This window comes from Cetorhinus maximus, chromosome 3 (genome assembly GCF_964194155.1).
Source record: "Cetorhinus maximus chromosome 3, sCetMax3.hap1.1, whole genome shotgun sequence".
NCBI lineage: Eukaryota > Metazoa > Chordata > Chondrichthyes > Lamniformes > Cetorhinidae > Cetorhinus > Cetorhinus maximus.
Window position 1 is genome coordinate 2,836,919 of NC_135881.1, and position 19,668 is coordinate 2,856,586.

Consider the following 19,668-nt stretch of genomic DNA (forward strand, 5'->3'; position numbering starts at 1 on the left):
CTGGCCTAGTCAGCGAAGCCCACACCCTGTGAATGAATAAAAGACAACATGTTATCTCACACCTGAGACTGATGCCTCTCTCTGGCATATCTAAGTAGTTCTTTAAGTTCCAGTCAAGCCCTGTATAGCCCCTTGAGTTTCCTGTTAGCCATGAATTGGAGACCCCCCCCCTTGGTGTGCTCTTAAGATCCTCTTAGGGTCCTTTAAGCTAAGACAGTCATCTTGATGTTGCTGGGGTTAAGTTCCAACCTTATTCAAGACTGACTAATTTCTCCAGGTTTTTAGTTGAGGTTCTAATCTCACCCTCAGACTGATTCTCCTCCTGGTCCCCGGGATAACTGCGGCTTCATGTCCGACTTTGGCATTACCCTGCCCCTCGCTTTCTAACCTTGGCCGTGTCCTGCACTCTGAACTCAGGCTGTGTGCCAAGACCCACACAGTTCTGCTAACTGTCCAGATTCTTTAAGCCCAGGGTTGCTGTCATCTAATCACCAGCTCCTGACTTGCAGTTTCTGGAGTTCTTAAGAAGAAAATAACAGAGCGCGAGAGCTGAAATTACCCTGAATTACAGAGTGATTCTGACTGAGCGCAGGGTGAGGTTCTGACACAGAGCGAGTTAGAATAACAGCGGGCTGGAATCCCCATCAGCAGGGTATTTATACCCAGAGAGTGAGCAGTGAAAACAAGTCTTCCTCCACCAGCACTCAGTCGAAGGTTGCCTTCCCTCCCAGGCCCTTTCACACTCTCTCTCTCATTCTCTCTCAAACTCGGAGAGTCAAGTACCTCACCATGATGAACTGGACACTCTGGCTATCGTTGGGGTCTGTGGCTTTTATCCTGATGCTCCAAGATGGGGGTAAGAGACCGTCCCATTGTTAATTGTTAGCCGTGTGCTTTTAGCCTAGCTGAGTGAAGGGGATCAGTGTGAAATGTGAAGATGTAGCAGGTAAAGATCCCCAGTTTATGCAACTAGGCAAGCTGTGTACTCGGAGAGAATATCAACAGGAACCATATCGCCGAGCACCATCTCCCTGGATTCTGTCTCACTGGCTTCTCTCTCACTGGGCTCCGTCTCACTGGCTTCTCTCTCACTGGGCTCTGTCTCACTGGGCTCCCTCTTACTGGCTTCTCTCTCACTGGGCTCTGTCCCACTGGCTTCTCTATCACTGGGCTCCCTCCCACTGGCCTCTCTCTCACTGAGCTCTCTCTCACTGGACTCTGTCTCACTGGCTTCTCTCTCATTGGGATCTCTCTCTGGGCTCTCTCTCACTGGGCTCTGTCTCACTGGGCCCTCTCTCACTGGACTCTCTCTCACTGGACTCTCTCTCACTGGACTCTGTCTCACTGGGCTCTGTCTCACTGGGCTCTGTCTCACTGGGCCCTCTTCTCACTGGGACTCTCTCACTGGGCTCTGTCTCACTGGACTCTTTCTCGCTGGATTATCTCTCACTGGGCTCTCTCTCACTGGGCACTGTCTCACTGGGCTCTGTCTCACTGGACTCTCTCTCACTGGACTCTCTCTCACTGGGCTCTCTCTCACTGGGCACTGTCTCGCTGGACACTGTCTCAATGTGCTCTGTCTCACTGGGCTCTCTCTCACTGGGCACTGTCACGCTGGGCACTGTCTCACTGGGCTCTGTCTCACTGGACACTGTCTCACTGGGCACTGTCTCACTGGGCTCTGTCTCACTGGACTCTCTCTCACTGGACTCTCTCTCACTGGGCTCTCTCTCACTGGGCACTGTCTCGCTGGACACTGTCTCAATGTGCTCTGTCTCACTGGGCTCTCTCTCACTGGGCACTGTCACGCTGGGCACTGTCTCGCTGGGCACTGTCTCGCTGGACACTGTCTCAATGTGCTCTGTCTCACTGGGCTCTGTCTCCCTGGACTCTCTCTCACTGGGCTCTCTATCACTGGGCATTGTCTTGCTGGGCTCTGTCTCACTGGACAAGGGAAAGGAATCACTGGTAAGTAGTGGGTAAGGTATTTACTACTTTAATCGCTTATAGTTTAAGGTCTTTTTGTGGTTTACAGTTTGTATATTCGACAGTAACGAGGATCAGGAAAGAAGGGCGCTAGAGCAATTGACTTAAAAGGTTTAATTTAAAGGGATAAGTCATGGCAGGAGCGCTCAAAGCTGTGGTGTGCTCCTCGTGCTCCATGTGGGAAGCCGGGGACAATTCCAGTGCCCGGGACCAGCATGTGTGCAGGAAGTGTGTCCAGCTACAGCTCCTGGAAGCTCGGGTTTCAGAGCTGGAAGGGCGGCTGGGGACACTGTGGAGCATCCGCGAGTCTGAGAGCATCGTGGATAGCACGTTTAGAGAGGTGGTCATTCCGCAGATACAGGGACTTGAGGAAGGAAGAGAATGGGTGACCACCAGGCAGTCCAAGAGAAACAGGCAGGTAGTTCAGGACTCCACTGGTGTCCCGCTTGTAAATCGGTATTCCATTTTGGAGGCTGATGAGGGCGCTGGTTCCTCCAGGGAGTGCGGACAGAGCCAAGCTTCTGGCACCATAAACAGCCTGTCTGTACAGGAGGGGAGGAAGGGAGGAAGAGCAATAGTAATAGGGAATTCTATTGTCAGGGGAACAGATAGGCGCTACTGTGGCCATCAACGTGACTCCAGGATAGTGTGTTGCCTCCCTGGTGCCAGGGTCCGGGATGTCACTGAACGGCTGCAGGGCATCCTGAAGGGGGAGGGCGTTAATGCAGAGGCCATGGTACGTGTTCGTACCAATGAGATAGATAGAAAGAGGGATGAGGTCTTGCATCAAGAATTCAGGGAGTTAGGCAGTAGACTGAAAAGCAAAACCTCTCGAGTTGTAATCTCTGGATTACTCCCAGTGCCACGTGCTAGTGAGCTCAGAAATAGGAGAATAGCGCAGATGAATATGTGGCTTAAGAGTTGGTGCAGGAGGGAGGGTTTTAGATTCCTGAATCATTGGGATCTGGGGAAGGTGGGACCTGAACAAGCGAAACAGTCTACATCTGAACCAGAGCGGGACTAACATCCTTGCAGGCGGGTTTGCTAGTGCTGTTGGGAGGAGTTTAAGCTAATTTGGCAGGGGGAGGGGACACAGAAAGTTAGCAGAATAGGGACACATCATAACACAGTAAAACAATCAAGTCAGAGGAAGTACAGCTGCATTAAGTTTCAAGGGAGTAAGGCAAGGCTGGATGGCCTCTACTTTAATGCCAGGGGTGTTACAGGTAAAACATTAAGGGTGAGGATTGACACCTGGAATTGTGATGTAGTAGCCATCACTGAGACGTGGTTGAGGGAGGGGCAGGATCGGCAGCTCAACATTCCAGGATATAGAATCTTCAGGCGAGACAGGGGAGGGGGTAAAAGAGGAGGAGGGGTTGTATTATTAGTTAAGGAGACAGTTACTGCAGTAAGGAGAGATGATATCTTGGAGGGGGCCTCGAATGGAGCTTTGTGGGTAGATCTTAGGAATAAAAAAGGGGCAGCCACATTATTAGGTGTTTATTATAGACCCCCAGATAGTCAGCAGGAAATTGAGGAGCAAATATGTGCACAGTTTGTGGGGGTATGTAAAAACAATACCAATAGGGTAATTAGGTGATTTCAACTTTCCCAACATTAATTGGGACAGACATAGTGTTAAGGGCTTGGATGGAGTGGATTTCTTGAAATGTATACAGGAGAACTTTTTAGATCAATATGTAGAGGGTCCAACAAGTGACGGTGCATTGCTGGACCTAATTCTGGGGAATGAAGCCGGACAGGTGGCTGAGGTGGTGGTGGGCGAGCATTTTAGTGATAGCGACCACAACATGGTACAGTTTAAGTTTGTTATCGACAAAGAAATCGACAAGTTGCAAAAAAATGTTTTGGATTGGGAGAGAGCGGATTTTAGTAAAATAAGGCAGGATCTGGCCAAGGTAGACTGGGAACAGTTACTTGTGGGGAAATCTACAGAGGAGCAGTGGGGGGCGTTCAAAAAGGAAATGGGGAAGGCACAGGCTCAACATGTTCCCTCTAGGGCGATAGGAAGGAGTAACAAGCCCAGAGAACCATGGATGACCAGAGATATTCAGGTTACGATGAGAAGGAAAAGAGAGGCTTTTAGCAGGTACAAGGGAAGCAAATCAGCAGAGGCATTAGTGGAGTACAGAAAGTGCAGGGTGGAGCTGAAGAAAGCAATTAGGAGAGCAAAGAGGGGATATGAGAAAGCTCTGGCTGGTAAAAGTAGGGAAAATCCCAAGATATTCTCTAAGTATATCAATGGGAAGAGGATAACCAGGGAAAGAATAGGGCCCATTAGGGACCAAGGGGGCAATCTATGGGTGGAGCCAGAGGACATCGCTAGAGTGTTGAATGAATACTTCACGTCCATCTTCACCCAAGTGAATGAGGATGAAGGTATCGAACTCGGGGAGAGAGACTGTGAGGTTCTTAAGCAAATTGATATAGGGAGTGACAAGGTATTGAAGGTGTTGGCAGGCTTAAAAGTGGGCAAATCTCCAGGTCCAGATGATTTGTGTCCCAGACTGCTGAGGGAGGCAAGGGCGGAGATCGCAGGGGCTCTGACCCGAATTTTTAATTCCCCTCTGGCCACGGGGGAGGTGCCAGAGGACTGGAGAACAGCTAATGTGATTCTGCTATTTAAGAAGGGTTGTAGAGATAAGCCAGGGAACTACAAGCCAGTGAGTCTCACGTCAGTGGTAGGGAAACTATTGGAGAAATTTCTGAAGGAGAGAATCTATCCCCACTTGGAGAGGCAAGGTTTGATCAGGGATAGTCAGCATGGCTTTGTCAGAGGGAGGTCATGCCTAACAAATTTGATTGAATTTTTTGAGGAGGTGACCAGGTGTGTAGATGAGGGTAGTGCAGTTGATGTAGTTTATATGGATTTCAGCAAAGCCTTTGACAAGGTCCCATGTGGGAGACTTATAAAGAAGGCAAATGCACATGGGATACAGGGTAATGTGATTAGGTGGATTCAAAATTGGCTTAGTTGTAGGAGGCAGAGGGTGATGACAGAAGGATGCTTTAGTGACTGGAAGCCAGTGTCCAGTGGCGTACCACAGGGATCTGTGCTGGGTCCCCTACTATTTGTCATTTTTATAAACGACATAGATGACTATGTGGGGGGTAGGATTAGTAAGTTTGCAGATGACACAAAGATTGGCCGGGTGGTTAACACTGAGGTTGTGTGTCTTGGGCTACAGGAAGATATAGACGGGATGGTCAAATGGGCAGATAAGTAGCAGATGGAATTTAACCCTGAAAAGTGTGAGGTGATACACTTTGGAAGGAGTAATTTGACAAGGAAGTATTCAATGAACGGCATGACACTAGGAAGTTCTGAGGAACAAAGGGACCTTGGCGTGTGTGTCCATAGATCTCTGAAGGCAGAGGGGCATGATAGTCGGGTGGTGAAAAAGGCATATGGGACACTTGCCTTTATCAATCGAGACATAGATTACAAAAGTAGGGAGGTCATGTTGGAGTTGTATAGAACCTTGGTGAGGCCACAGCTGGAGTAATGTGTGCAGTTCTGGTCACCACATTATAGGAAGGATGTGATTGCACTGGAGGGGGTGCAGAGGAGATTCACCAGGATGTTGCCTGGGATGAAACATTTAAGTTATGAAGAGAGGTTGGATAGACTTGGTTTGTTTTTGTTGGAGCAGAGAAGACAGGGGCGACCTGATCGAGGTGTACAAGATTATGAGGGGCATGGACAGGGTGGATAGGGAGCAGCTGTTCCCCTTAGTTGAAGGGTCAGTCACAAGGGGGCATAAGTTCAAGGTGAGGGGCAGGAGGTTTAGGGGGAATGTGAGGAAATACTTTTTTACCCAGAGGGTGGTGACGGTCTGGAATGTGTTGCCTGGGAGGGTGGTGGAGGCGGGTTGCCTCACATCCTTTAAAAAGTACCTGGATGAGCACTTGGCACGTCATAACATTCAAGGCTGTGGGCCAAGTGCTGGTAAATGGGATTAGGTAGGTAGGTCAGGTGTTTCTCACGTGCCGGTGCAGACTCGATGGGACGAAGGGCCTCTTCTGCACTTTGAGATTCTGTGATTCTGACTCTGTCTCACTGGGTTCTCTCTCTCACTGGGCTATCTCTCTCACTGGGCTCTCTCTCTCACTGGGCTCTCTCTCTCACTGGGATCGCTCTCTCACTGGGTTCTCTCTCTCACTGGGCTCTGTCTCTCACTGGGATCTCTCTCACTGGGCTCTGTCTCTCACTGGGCTCTCTCTCACTGGGCTCTCTCTCTCACTGGGCTCTGTCTCTCACTGGGCTCTGTCTCTCACTGGGCTCTCTCTCTCACTGGGCTTTCTCTCACTGGGCTCTCTCTCTCACTGGGCTCTCTCTCACTGGAGCCTCACTAGACCCAGGGTCTCTCGATGGTGCCTCACTAGACCCAGGGTCACTCGATGGTGCCTCACTAGACCCAGGGTCACTCGATGGTGCCTCACTAGACCCAGGGTCTCTCGATGGTGCCTCACTAGACCCAGGGTCGCTCGATGGTGCTTCACTAGGCCCAGGGTCTCTCGATGGTGCCTCACTAGACCCAGGGTCTCTCAATGGTGCCTCGCTAGACCCAGGGTCTCTCGATGGTGCCTCACTAGACCCAGGGTCTCTCGATGGTGCCTCGCTAGACCCAGGGTCTCTCGATGGTGCCTCACTAGACCCAGGGTCTCTCGATGGTGCCTCGCTGGACCCAGGGTCTCTCGATGGTGCCTCGCTAGACCCAGGGTCTCTCGATGGTGCCTCGCTAGACCCAGGGTCTCTCGATGGTGCCTCGCTAGACCCAGGGTCTCTCGATGGTGCCTCGCTAGACCCAGGGTCTCTCGATGGTGCCTCGCTAGACCCAGGGTCTCTCGATGGTGCCTCGCTAGACCCAGGGTCTCTCGATGGTGCCTCGCTAGACCCAGGGTCTCTCGATGGTGCCTCGCTAGACCTAGGGTCTCTCGATGGGGCCTCACTAGACCCAGGGTCTCTCGATGGTGCCTCACTAGACCCAGGGTCTCTCGATGGTGCCTCACTAGACCCAGGGTCTCTCGATGGTGCCTCGCTAGACCTAGGGTCTCTCGATGGTGCCTCAGTAGACCCAGGGTTTCTTGATGGTGCCTCACTAGACCCAGTGTGTGAGTTGAGAGTGCGAGAAGAGTGACTAACTCGTTCATCTTCTTTTGGCACTGGGTGACTGTTCTCTGACCACCGCTGTCACCGCCTCCCATGCTGGATTTGTCACCTTGCTTGATGGTCCTCACCCAGAGCGGGGGTAGAGGACTTCACAAGGGCCTCTACTGCGTTCAGCAGGTGCCCAAGGGAGGCATCACTAAACTTGGGGGCAGCATGTTTCCCCCTCTGTCAGCCATGGCTTTGCCACCCTGTCTCTCTAACTCTGTCCTCCTGACTCTCTGTCACTGTCTCTGTCGCTCTTTCTCTCTCTATCTCTCTCACTCTGTCTCTTTGTTACTGTCTCTCTCACTCTCTCTCTCTCTCTCTCTCTCTCTCTCTGTCACTCTTTCTCCCTCTGCCTTTCTCTTTCTCTCTGTCTCTCTCATTCTGAATCTCTGCCACTCTGTCTATCTCTGTCTCTGTACCAATCCCCTGCTCTTTCTCCACGACCCTGTAAATGTTTCCCCTTCAAGTATTTCTCCAATTCCCTTTTGGAAGCTATTATTGAATCTGCTTCCACCGCCCTTTCAGGCAGCGCCTTCCAGATCACAACAACTCGCTGTGTGTAAAACAAAAACTTCCTCATTTCATTTCTGATTCTTTTCCCGATTCTCTTCAATCTGCGTCCCTCTGGTTACTGACCCTCCTGACACTGGGAAACAGTTTCTCCTTATTTACTCTTTCAAAACCCCCTCATGATTTCAAACACGTGTATTAAATCTCCTCTTAACCTGCTCTGCTCTGAGGAGAACATCTCCAGCCTCTCCCTGTACAGTAATATTTTTCGGTGTAATAACAGGTTTCCTATTGTCTTTCTTTCAGATGCCTCAGGACAACCTGAAGATGACAAACAGACGGGTTTGTACATTCTACAATACAGAAACGTTCATCGTAACACTCTGCACCGGTTTAACACTACCCTCTAACTGGTTAAAGATCCTTCCTGAGGAGATTTGGGGATCTGGTGGCGTAGTGGTAATGTCACTGGGCTAGTAATCCAGAGGTCCAGGCTAATTCCCCGAGGACACAGGGGTTCAAATCCCATCAGGGCAGCTGGTAGAATTTAAATTCAATGAATAAAATCTGGAATTGAGAATTAGTCTCAGTAACGGTGACCATGAAACTATCATCGATTGTTGTAAAAAACCCAACTGGCTCACCAACTCCCTTTAGGGAAGGAAATCTTCTGTCCTTCCCTGATCTGGCCTTTCGCAGCCATGTGGCTGACTCTTAACTAACTGCCCTCTGAAATGGTCCAGCAAGCCGCTCAGTTAAAAGCAAAATAGCGAGGATGCTGAAAATCTGAAATAAAAACAGAAAATGCTGGAAAACAGGCAGCGGCATTAGTGGAGAGCGAAACAGAGTCAATGTCTTGAGTCCGTATGGCTTTTCAGGTTTTAAGTATAGATTAAGAATCAAGATCAAGGACCAGCCTTCAACTAAGCTAGGTTAGCTTGTTAATCAGAGAACTGCCTGGAGTGGCAGTTATCTGTCAGTCACCTGAAAGCAGTTGGTTCAAGTTGTGTTAATTACTGTAGCAGGAAGCTAAACTAGCCAGTGACTCATCAGAGGGTCTATAAAAGAGACAGGCTTTTCAAGCCACATGATCAGTGAGGGGGCTGCGAGGAGGCTGATGACTCTGCCGGAGTGAGATGGGGACTGCAGCAAATTAGGTTCATGTGGGAATCCAGTGCATGGGGGAAAGAGGTGTGGCATACATAGGAATTATTCTAAGTTAATCAAGTGAGTTATTAAATTAAGTTGCAAAAACAACACAAGTAACAATGGCAGGACAGGCGTTATGTTGCAGCTGTGGAATCCACTTTGGTGGGAAAAACAGAATGGCAGAGTATTATTGAAATGGTGCTAGATTGGGAAATGTTGATGTACAAAGGGACCTGGGTGTCCTTGTACACCAGTCACTGAAAGTAAGCATGCAGGTGCAGCAAGCAGTTAAAAAGGTAAATGGTTTGTTGGCCTTCATTGTGAGAGGACTTGAGTACAGGAGTAAGGATGTCTTACTGCAGCTGTACAGGGCCTTGGTGAGACCACACCTGGAGTATCGTGTGCAGTTTTGGTCTCCTTACCTAAGAAAGGATATACTCGCCATAGAGGGAGTGCAGCGAAGGTTCACCAGACTGATTCCTGGGATGGCAGGATTGTCGGATGGGGAGAGATTGGGCCGACTAGGCCAATATTCACTGGAGTTTAGAAAAATGAGAGGAGACCTCATTGAAATGTATAAAATTCTGACAGGGGTGGACAGACTGGACGCAGGGAGGATGTTTCCTCTGGCTGGGGTGGGGCGGTCTAGAACAAGGAGGGGTCACAGTCTCAGGATACAGGGTAGGTTATTTAGGACTGAGATGAGGAGAAACTTCTTCACTCAGAGGGTGGTGAACCTGTGGAATTCTCTACCACAGAGGCTGTGGAGGCCAAGTCACTGAATATATTTAAGAAGGAAATGGATAGATTTCTAGACTATAAAGGCATCAAGGGAAATGGGGGGAGAGTGGGAGTGCGGCGTTGAGATAGAGGATCAGCCATGATCACACTGAACAGCAGAGCAGGCTCGAAGGGCCGAATGACCTGCTCCTGCTCCTATTTGTTATGTTTGGAAGATGGATGAGCAGATTGGCCATGGCACTGGGGTACAGGAAGCTGTTCAAGCAGGGGGAGCACACTGGAATGGAGTGATAGTGAGGTACAGTATAGTGAGGGGGATTGACACTGTTCTCCTCAACAAAGAGCGAGAGTCCGGACAGATGTGTTGCCTGCCCAATGCCAGGGGTCAGGACATCTACTCAGGGCTGGAGAGGAACTTGCAGTGGGAAGGGGAGGATTCAGTTGTCGTGGTCCATGTAGGTACCAACGACATAGGCAGGATGAGGAAGGAGGCTCTGCACTGTCAGTATGAGGAGCTAGGCACCAAATTAAGAAGCAGAACTTCATAGGTAATAATCTCTGGATTACCACCTGAGCCACATGCAAATTGGCATAGGGCAAATAAGATTAGAGAGAGCAAAGTTTGGCTCAGAGACTGGTGTGGGAGAAGTGGGTTCCGCTGTGTGGGGCACTGACACCAGTACTGGGGAAAGTGGGGGCTATACCGTTGGGACGGTTGACACCTGAACCGTGCTGGGATGAGTGTCCTCGCAAATCACATAACGAGGGAAGTAGAGAGGACTTTAAACCAAAGAGGGGTGAGGGATCAAACTTGGGTAGATGTAGCAATTCAAAGGGTAGATTCAAGGTAAACGACCATCATAGTAATATGGAAAATGATGGTCATAGGTTAGCAGGAAGGGACAGAGAGATAAAACCGAAGAATACACCAACAGTCAAGAGCAGATGTTGCAAAGGTAACAAAAAGATAAAACTGAAGGCTCTCTATCTGAATGTGCGTAGCATTCATAACAAAGTAAATGAATTGATGGCCCACACTGAAGTAAATAAATATGACCTGTTAGCAATTACGGAGACGTGGCTGCAGGATGACAAGGATTGGGTCCTGAATATTGAGGGGTACATGACATTCGAGACGAATAGGAAGTTAGGTAAAGGTGGAGGGGTAGCACTGTTAATCAGGGATGGCATTGGTGCAATAGTTAGAGATGACCTTGGTTCAGGAGATCAGGATGTAGAATCGGTTTAGGTGGAGATCAGGAATAGTAGGGGAAAGAAGTCACAAGTGGGAGTGGTCTACAGGCCCCCTAACAGTAGCCACAATGTAGGATAAAGTATACAAGAGATATTGGGTGCTTGTGATAAAGGGATGGCAACAATCATGGGTGATTTTAATCTATATAGAAACTGGAAAAATCAGATTGGCAGTCATAGCCTGGATAAGGAGTTCATAGAGTGTTTTCTAGATAGTTTCTTAGAGCAGCATGTTCTGGAACCAACCAGAGAGCAGGTTATATTAGACTTGGTATTGTGTAATGTGACAGGATTAATTAATGACCTCAGGGTAAAGGCACCCCTAGGTAGCAGTGACCACAATATGATTGAATTTTACATCCAGTTTGAAAGGGAGAAGAGTGGGTCTAAGACTAGTATTTTAAACTTAAGTGAGGGCAACTATGTGGGGATGAAAGCTGAGCTAGCTAAAGTGAACTAGGGTATGAGGCTATGGGATAGATCAATAGAGAAGCGGTGGCAGACATTTAAGGGGATATTTCAGAATACTCAGAATAAGTATATTCCTCCTATAAAGAGAAATTCTAAGGGGTGACCCACCATCCATGGTTAATGAAAGAAATTAAGGAAAGTATCAAACTTAATGAAAAAGCATATAACTGCGCAAAGATGAGTGGCAGGTCAGATGATTGGTCAGAACATAAAGAAGAGAAGAGAATGACTAAGAGTAGCAAGAATTTCTACAGGTATTTAAAAAGGAAAAGAGTGGGTAAAGTGAGTGTTGGTCCTCTAGAGAGTGACAATGGGGAATTAATAGTAGATAATAGGGAAATGGCGAATGAAATGAACAAATATTTTGCTTCTGTCTTCACTATAGAGGATACAAAAAAACGTTCCAGTAATAGCTGTAAATTGGGAGGTGGAGGGGAGAGGGGAACTTGGTCACAGGGAAGCAAACTCTTGGAGCTGTGGGCTGACAAGTCTCTGGGTCCAGATGGACTTCATCCTAGGGTCTTAAAGAGATAGCTAAAGAGGTCTGAGGTGCATTGGTGTTAATTTTCCAAAATTCCTTAGATTCTATCAGATTGGAAAGTAACAAATATAACCCCTCTATTCAAGAAGGGATGGAGGTAGAAAACAGGAAACTATAGGCCAGTTAGCTTGATGTCTGTCGTAGGGAAGATGTTAGGATCGATCATTCAAGAGGTTATAGCCGGACACTTAGAAAAACTCAAGGTAATCAAGAAGAGTTTAACCAATTTATTGGAGCTCTTTGAAGGAGTAACATGTGCAGTGGATAAAGGGGAGTCTGTAGACGTGCTGTATTTGGATTTCCAGAAGGCATTTGATAAGGTGCCACATCAAAGATTATTATGGAAAATAAAAGCTCATGGTGTAGGGGGTAACATATTAGCATGGATAGAAGATTGGCTGGCAGAAAACAGAGCGTATGTATAAATGGGTCTTTGTCTGATTGGCAGGATGTGACGAGTGGAGTCCCACAGGGGTCTGTACTGGGGCCTCAACTTTTTACAATTTACATCAAGGACTTAGATGAGGGGAGTGAAGACATGGTAGGTAAATTTGCAGATGACACAAAGATAGGTAGGAAAGTATGTTGTGAAGAGGACATGAGGAGGTTGCAGATGGATATAGATAGGTTGAGTGAGTGGGCAAAATCCTGGCAGATGGAGTATAATGTGGGAAAATGTGAAGTTGTTCACTTTGGCAGGAAGAATAAAAAAGCAGAGTATTACTTAAATGGAGAACAACTGCATGATTCTGAGGTGCAGAGGGATCTAGGTGTTCTAGTGCATGAGTCACAAAAAGTTAATATGCAGGTACAGCAAGTAATTAAGAAGGCTAATGGAATGCTATCCTTTATTACGAGAGGGATTGAACATCAAAGTAAGGATGTTATGTTTCAGTTATACAGGGCATTGGTGAGACCGCACCTCGAATACTGTGTGCAGTTTTGGTCTCCTTATTTAAGGAAGGATGTAAATGCATTGGAGGCCGTTCAAAGGGGGTTTACTAGATTGATACCTGGAATGAGTGGGTTGTCTTATGAGGAAAGGTTGGACAGACTGGGCTTGTTTCCACTGGAGTTTAGAAGAGTGAGGGGTGATTTGATTGAAGTTTACAAGATCCTGAACGGCCTTGACAAGGTGGACGTGGAAAGGATATTTCCTCTTGTGGGTGAGTCCAGAACTAGGGGGCACTGTTTTAAAATTAGGGGTCGCCCTTTTAGGACAGAGATGAGGAGAATTTTTTTCTCTCAGAGGGTTGTGCGACTTTGGAACTCTCTGCCTCAGAAGGTGGTGGAGGTGGGGTCATTGTATATTTTTAAGGCAGAGGTAGATAGATTCTTGTTAGGCAAGTGAATTAAAGGCTATCGGGGGTAGATGGGAATGTGGAATTTGAAACACAAACAGATCAGCCATGATCTTATTGAATGGCAGAGTAGGTTTAAGGGGCCGAATGCCCTACTCCTTTCCTAATTTGTATGTTCGTAGGGTTCTTCTTCAGAGCCCCAGGGCAATTAGGGATAGGTATGTCTGAATCCTGTGAAAGAATGAAAGTAAATGCTCAGTGTGAGACGCAGTGACAAGACTTGGAAATATCCCAAGATGGAATTCCCATCCTGTGAGGATGGAGCTGATCAGCGTCCTCCCAGTATAGATACATTTAAAGGAGCTGGACAAGTGTATGAGGGAGAAGGGAATCTAGGGTTATGATGGCAGATGAGGAAAGATGGGAAGAGGCTCGAGTGGACTATAAACACCAGCATGGAGTTGTTGGGCCGAATGGCCTGTGTCATTGTTGTATATCCTCTGTAATCCTATCTGGAAATTAACATGCAAGTACGATAAGCAATTAGGAAGACCAATAGTCTATTAGCTATTGATCACAAGGGATTGGAGTATAAGAGTGAAGAAGTCTTTGTGCAACTATATCAGGCATTGGTGAGACCACACCTGGAGTATTGTGTACAGTTCTGGACCCCTTGCCCAAGGAAGGATGTACTTGTCATAAAGGGAATGCCATGAGGGTTCACCAGACCAATTCTTTGGCTGATGGAATTGGCCTATGAGTAAAGATTGAAGAGACTGGATCTATGTTCCCTGGACTTCAGAACCATGAGAGTTGATCTCATTGAAAAATATAAAATTCTTATGGGGCTTGGCAGGGCAGTTTCCCCCTGGCTTGGGGCCTAGAACCCGGGGACACAGTATCAGAATAAGGGGTCAGCCAGTTACCACTGAGATGAGGAGAAATGTCTTCACTCAGAGGGTTGTGAATCTTTGGAATTCCCTACCGCAGAGGGATGGGGATGCTGTATGTGACTTTTTGAGAGGACAGGCGGGAAGGAAAGGGTGGTGGGATAGCTTTGTTAGCACGTGATGGAATAAACACAATAGCGAGAAATGACCTTGGATTGGAAGATGTAGAATCCATATGGGTGGAGGTAAGATATAACAAGGGGAAGAAGACACTAGTGGGAGTAGTTTATAGGCCCCATGACAGTAGCTACACTGTAGGACAGAGAATAAATCAAGAGATAATGAGGGCAGGTAAAAAAGGCAGTGCACTAATGATGGGTGACTTTAGTCTTCATGTAGATTGGGAAAATCAAATTGGCAGAGGTAGGCATGAGCAAGAATTCATAGAGTGTATTCGGGACAGTTTCCTAGAACTATGTTCTGAATCCAAACAGGGATCAGGCTATTTTGGATCTGGTAATGTATAATGAGGCAGGTTTAATAAATGATCTCAGAGTAAAGGATCCCCTAGGAAACCGTGACCATAACATGGTAGAATTTAGCATTCAGTTTGAGAGTGAGAAACTTGGGTCGGAAACAAGTGTGCTAAACTTAAAGGTAATTACAATGGAATGAGGGCAGAGTTGGCTGGAGTGGACTGGGAAAGGAGTTTAGCAGAAAAGACAGTTGATGAACAATGGCAGACGTTTAAGAAAATAGTTCATGACTCTCAACAAAGATATATCCCAGTGAGGAAGGAGGATTCTAGGAAGGGAATAAACCAACTATAGTTAACCAAGGAAGTTAAGGATAGTATCAAATTGAAAAGAAAAACATACAATGTGACCAAGATTAATGGTAAACCAGAGGATTGGGAAAGTTTTAAAAGCCAACAAAAGATGACCAAAAAAAAAGGAGAAAATAAACTTTACGGGTAAACTAGCAAATAATATAAAAACAAACAGTAAGAGCTTCTTTAGATGTATGAAAAGGAAGAGAGAGACCAAAGTGAACATAGGCCCCTTAGAGATTGAAGCTGGGGAAATAATAATGGGGAACCAGGAAATGGCAGAGGAGTTGAATAAATACTTTGCTTCAGTCTTCACGGTAGAAGATACTAATAGTATTCCAAAAACACTAAATAGTCAAGGGGCAAAAGGGGGCGGGCAGGAAATAAATACAAAAATGATCACCAGAGAAAAAGTACTATGGAAACTAATGGGGCTAAAGGCCGATAGGTCCCCTGGACCTGATGGGTTGCATCCTAGGATATTAAAGGAGGTAGCTACAGAGATAGTGGATGCACTGGTAGTAATCTTCCAAGAACCCTTAGATTCTGGAAAAGTCCTAGAGGATTGGGGAACGGCCAGTGTAACACCCTGATACAAAAAGGGAGGGAGACAAAAATGGGTAACTATAGGCCATTTAGCTTAACATCTGTCATTGGGAAAATATTGGAGTCTATTATAAAGGATGAAACAGCAGAGCATTTAGAAATACATAATCTAATCAAGCAGAGTCAGCATGGCTTCATGAAGGGGAAATCATGCCTGACAAATTTAGTAAAATTCTTTGAGGATAGATAAAGGGGAACCAGTAGATGTAATATATTTGGATTTCCAAAAGGCGTTCGATAAGGTACTGCACATAAGGTTACGTAATAAGATAAGAGCCCATGGTTTTGGGGGTAGTATATTAACATGGATAGAGGATTGGTTCACTAATAGAAGACAGAGAGTTGGGATAAGGGAGGCATTTTCAGGATGGCAACCTATACCTGTGACGTGCTACAGTGATCAGTGCTGGGGCCTCAATTATTTACAATAAATATTAATGTCTTAGGTGAGGGAAGTGAATGTACTATCAACAAGTTTGTGGATGACACAAAAATAGGTGGGAAGGCAAGTGGTGAGGATGACACAAGGAGTCTACAGAGGGATATAGACAGGTTAAGTAAGTGGGCAAAAACTTGGAAGGTGGAATATAATGTGGGAAAATGTGAGGTTATGCACTTTGGCAGGAAGAATAGAGGAGCTGAATATTATTTAAATGGAGTAAGACTGCAGAAAGTTGCAGCACAGAGGGATTTGGGGGTCCTTGTGCACGAATCACACAAAGCTAACAAACAAGTTCAGCAGGTAATAGGGAAAGCAAATGGAATGTTGGCCTTTATTTCAAAGGGAATGGAGAATAAAAATAGGGAAGTCTTGTTAAAACTATACAAGGCACTAGTTAGACCACACCTAGAATACTGTGAACAGTTTTGGCCCCCTTATACTGAAATATACTGGCATTGGAAGCAGTCCAGAGAAGGTTCACTAGGTTGATCCCAGGTATGGAGGGATTTTCTTCTGAGGAGAGGTTGAGTAGGTTGGGCCTGTACTCATTGGAGTTTAGATGAATGAGAGGCGACCTTATTGAAACATAAGATTCTTAAGGGTCTTGACAGGGTAGATGCTGAGAGGTTGTTTCCCCTTGTGGGAGAGTCTAGGACTAGAGGGTGTAATCTCAAAGTAAGGGGGTTGCCCATTTAAAACAGAGATGATGAGGAATTTCTTCTCTCAGAGGGTAGTGAATCTGTGGAATTCTTTACCGCAGAGGCTGTAGAGGCTGGGTCATTAAGTATATTCAAGGTGAGATAGACAGATTTTTAAGGGAATCGAGGGTTATGGGGAAAAGGCAGGAAAGTGGAGTTGAGGACTATCAGATTTTTAGACACTAAAGAAGTAAAGGGACAGACGGATAGGGCAGGAAAACCGTGTTGAAGTGGAAGATCTGCCACGATATTATTGTTTGGCTGAATGACTTCGATGAGGCCAGTGGCCCTACTCCCACTCCTATTTCCCAGGTTCCTATGTCAGCCTGGGAAAACAGAATCAGACTCATGTGCAGAACTTTTCACAGCCAAAAACTCACCCACGCTCGCCCTGCAGAATGTGGCTTTCGGTGATCGCTAACCCTTTGTGAAAGCCAACAGGAGGTCAACACCATCAGGAGGTGGGAATGGGATCTGGGAGGGAGTGAGATTCCATATCGCTTACTGTGTGATGCAGCTGGGAACAAGAGGAAGTGACTGAGGGTGAGGTGCAGGGGGACAGAGTCAGTCAGGTACCGCAGCCTCTGCATTTCAACATCCACATCTCTCGCTCTCTCTTTTCAGAAGTCTTCCTGACCCAGGACACAGCAAACAACTTCATAAAACGGCTAAAGCGCTCGTTGGAAATACCTGATCTACTGGAAAGGTCAGATACACGAGGAAACGTTCAATCTAAACCTAACTCCGAGGCAGTTACAGAGATATGGAGACAGGCAGATAGCTCCGTTAGTGAACCCATCTGGCTCACTAATGCCCTTTAAGGAAGTAAATCTCCTTACCCAGTCTGGCCTAGATGCGACTCCAGGCCCACAGCAATGTGGTTACCTCCTAACTGCCCTCTGAAATGGCCTAGCAAACCACTCAACTCCAGGGCAAATAGGAAGGGCAACAAATGCTGGCCTTGCCGATGACATTCACAGTCCATGTGGTGTAGGTACACCCACTGTGCTGTTAGGGAGGGAGTTCCAGGATTTTGACCCAGCGACAGTGAAGGAACGGCCGATATATTTCCATGTCAGGGTGGTGAGTCACTTGGAGGGGAACTTGCAGGTGGTGGTGTTCCCATCTATCTGCTGCCCTTGTCCTTCTAGGTGGATTGGGTTTGGAAGGTGCTGTCTAAGGAGCCTTGGTGAATTCCTGCAGTGCATCTTGTAGATGGTACACACACTGCTGCTACTGTGCGTCAGTGGTGGAGGGAGTGAATGTTTAAGTGGTGGATGGAGAGCCAATCAAGTGGACTGCTTTGTCCTGCAAGATGTCCATCCACATCCATCCATCTGCAAGGCACAAGTCAGGAGTGTGATGGAATACTCTCCACTGGCCTGGATGAGTGCAGCTCCCGCAACACTCAAGAGGTTTGACACTGTCCATGTACAGAGCAGTGGGTTTAATGTTAATTGTAAGGGAGTCAGGGAACTCTATCAACACAGACTGAGAGGCTGAACCCTCAGACAAGTCTGATCATATTGGAAGAGAATCGGTCTCAGCTTGTGGTGAATCAATGGCAATGAATTTGTGCTTCTTACCATTCCAGTATCACTGAAGGAGTCGGAGGGGCTTGGGAGAGAGTGAAGGAAGTCTTTGAGCAAATAACAGATTCAAAATTTCTCGATTAGGGAAAAGATGGATGATACAGCTCCCGACCAGATTCCTGTCCTCATCTGCTGTTGGTGTCAGCTTCAATCATTAACGAAACCCAGATAATAACCAATAGTTACATTATTTATTTACTGGGCCAGGTACACAATGAATTCAGAATCAGTATATCACATAATGCGTACAATATACCTACTGTACCCACTGAATTCAGGATCTGTATATCTCACACTGCGTACAATATACTCACTGTACACACTGAATTCAGAATCTGTATATCACAGTGTCCAATATACTCACTGCACACACTGAATTCAGAATCTGTATATCGCACCCTGCGTACAATGTACTGACTGTGCACACGGAATTCAGGAACTGTGTATTGCACACGGTGTCCAATATACTCACTGTGCACACTGGGCTGCAGCGGTTCAAGAAGGCAGCTCACCACCACCTTCTCAAGGGCAACTAGGGATGGGCAATAAATGCTGGGCCAGCCAGCGAAGCCCACATCTCGTGAATGAATAAAATAAAATAAATCAGAATCTGTATCGCACACTGTGTCCAATAAATTCACTGTGCACACTGAATTCAGAATCTGTATATCACACTCTGTGCACAATGTACTCACTGTACACACTGAATTCAGAATCTGTATCACACACTGTGTCCAATAAATTCACTGTGCACACTGAATTCAGAATCTGTATATCTCACTCTGTGCACAATGTACTCACTGTATACACTGAATTCAGAATCGGTATATCACACTCTGTGTACAATGTACTCACTGTATACACTGAATTCAGAATCTGTATATCACACTCTGTACACAATGTACTCACTGTATACACTGAATTAAGAATCTGTATATCACACTCTGTGTACAATGTACTCACTGTACACACTGAATTCAGAATCTGTATATCACACTCTGTGTACAATGTACTCACTGTATACACTGAATTCAGAATCTGTATATCACACTCTGTACACAATGTACTCACTGTATACACTGAATTAAGAATCTGTATATCACACTCTGTGTACAATGTACTCACTGTACACACTGAATTCAGAATCTGTATATCACACTCTGTGTACAATGTACTCACTGTATACACTGAATTCAGAATCGGTATATCACACTCTGTGTACAATGTACTCACTGTATACACTGAATTCAGAATCTGTATATCACACTCTGTGTACAATGTACTCACTGTATACACTGAATTCAGAATCTGTATATCACACTCTGTACACAATGTACTCACTGTATACACTGAATTAAGAATCTGTATATCACACACTGTGTCCAATAAATTCACTGTGCACACTGAATTAAGAATCTGTATATCACACTCTGTGTACAATGTACTCACTGTATACACTGAATTCAGAATCTGTAT

The 19,668-nt window shown here is 46.4% G+C and overlaps 1 long non-coding RNA gene across 2 annotated transcripts; it reads left to right on the forward strand.

Moving 5' to 3' along the window:
* The first annotated feature begins 504 nt into the window (after window positions 1–504).
* LOC144674846 (uncharacterized) lies at window positions 505–18,915 on the forward strand. Of its 2 annotated transcripts, XR_013574655.1 has the most exons (5): window positions 505–669; window positions 776–856; window positions 7,985–8,020; window positions 17,225–17,306; window positions 18,195–18,915. It is a non-coding gene; the product is annotated as an uncharacterized LOC144674846 (long non-coding RNA). The 2 variants fall into 2 exon arrangements; XR_013574654.1 differs by lacking the exon at window positions 505–669 and having other exon boundaries at window positions 749–856.
* Window positions 18,916–19,668: the final 753 nt, after the last annotated feature.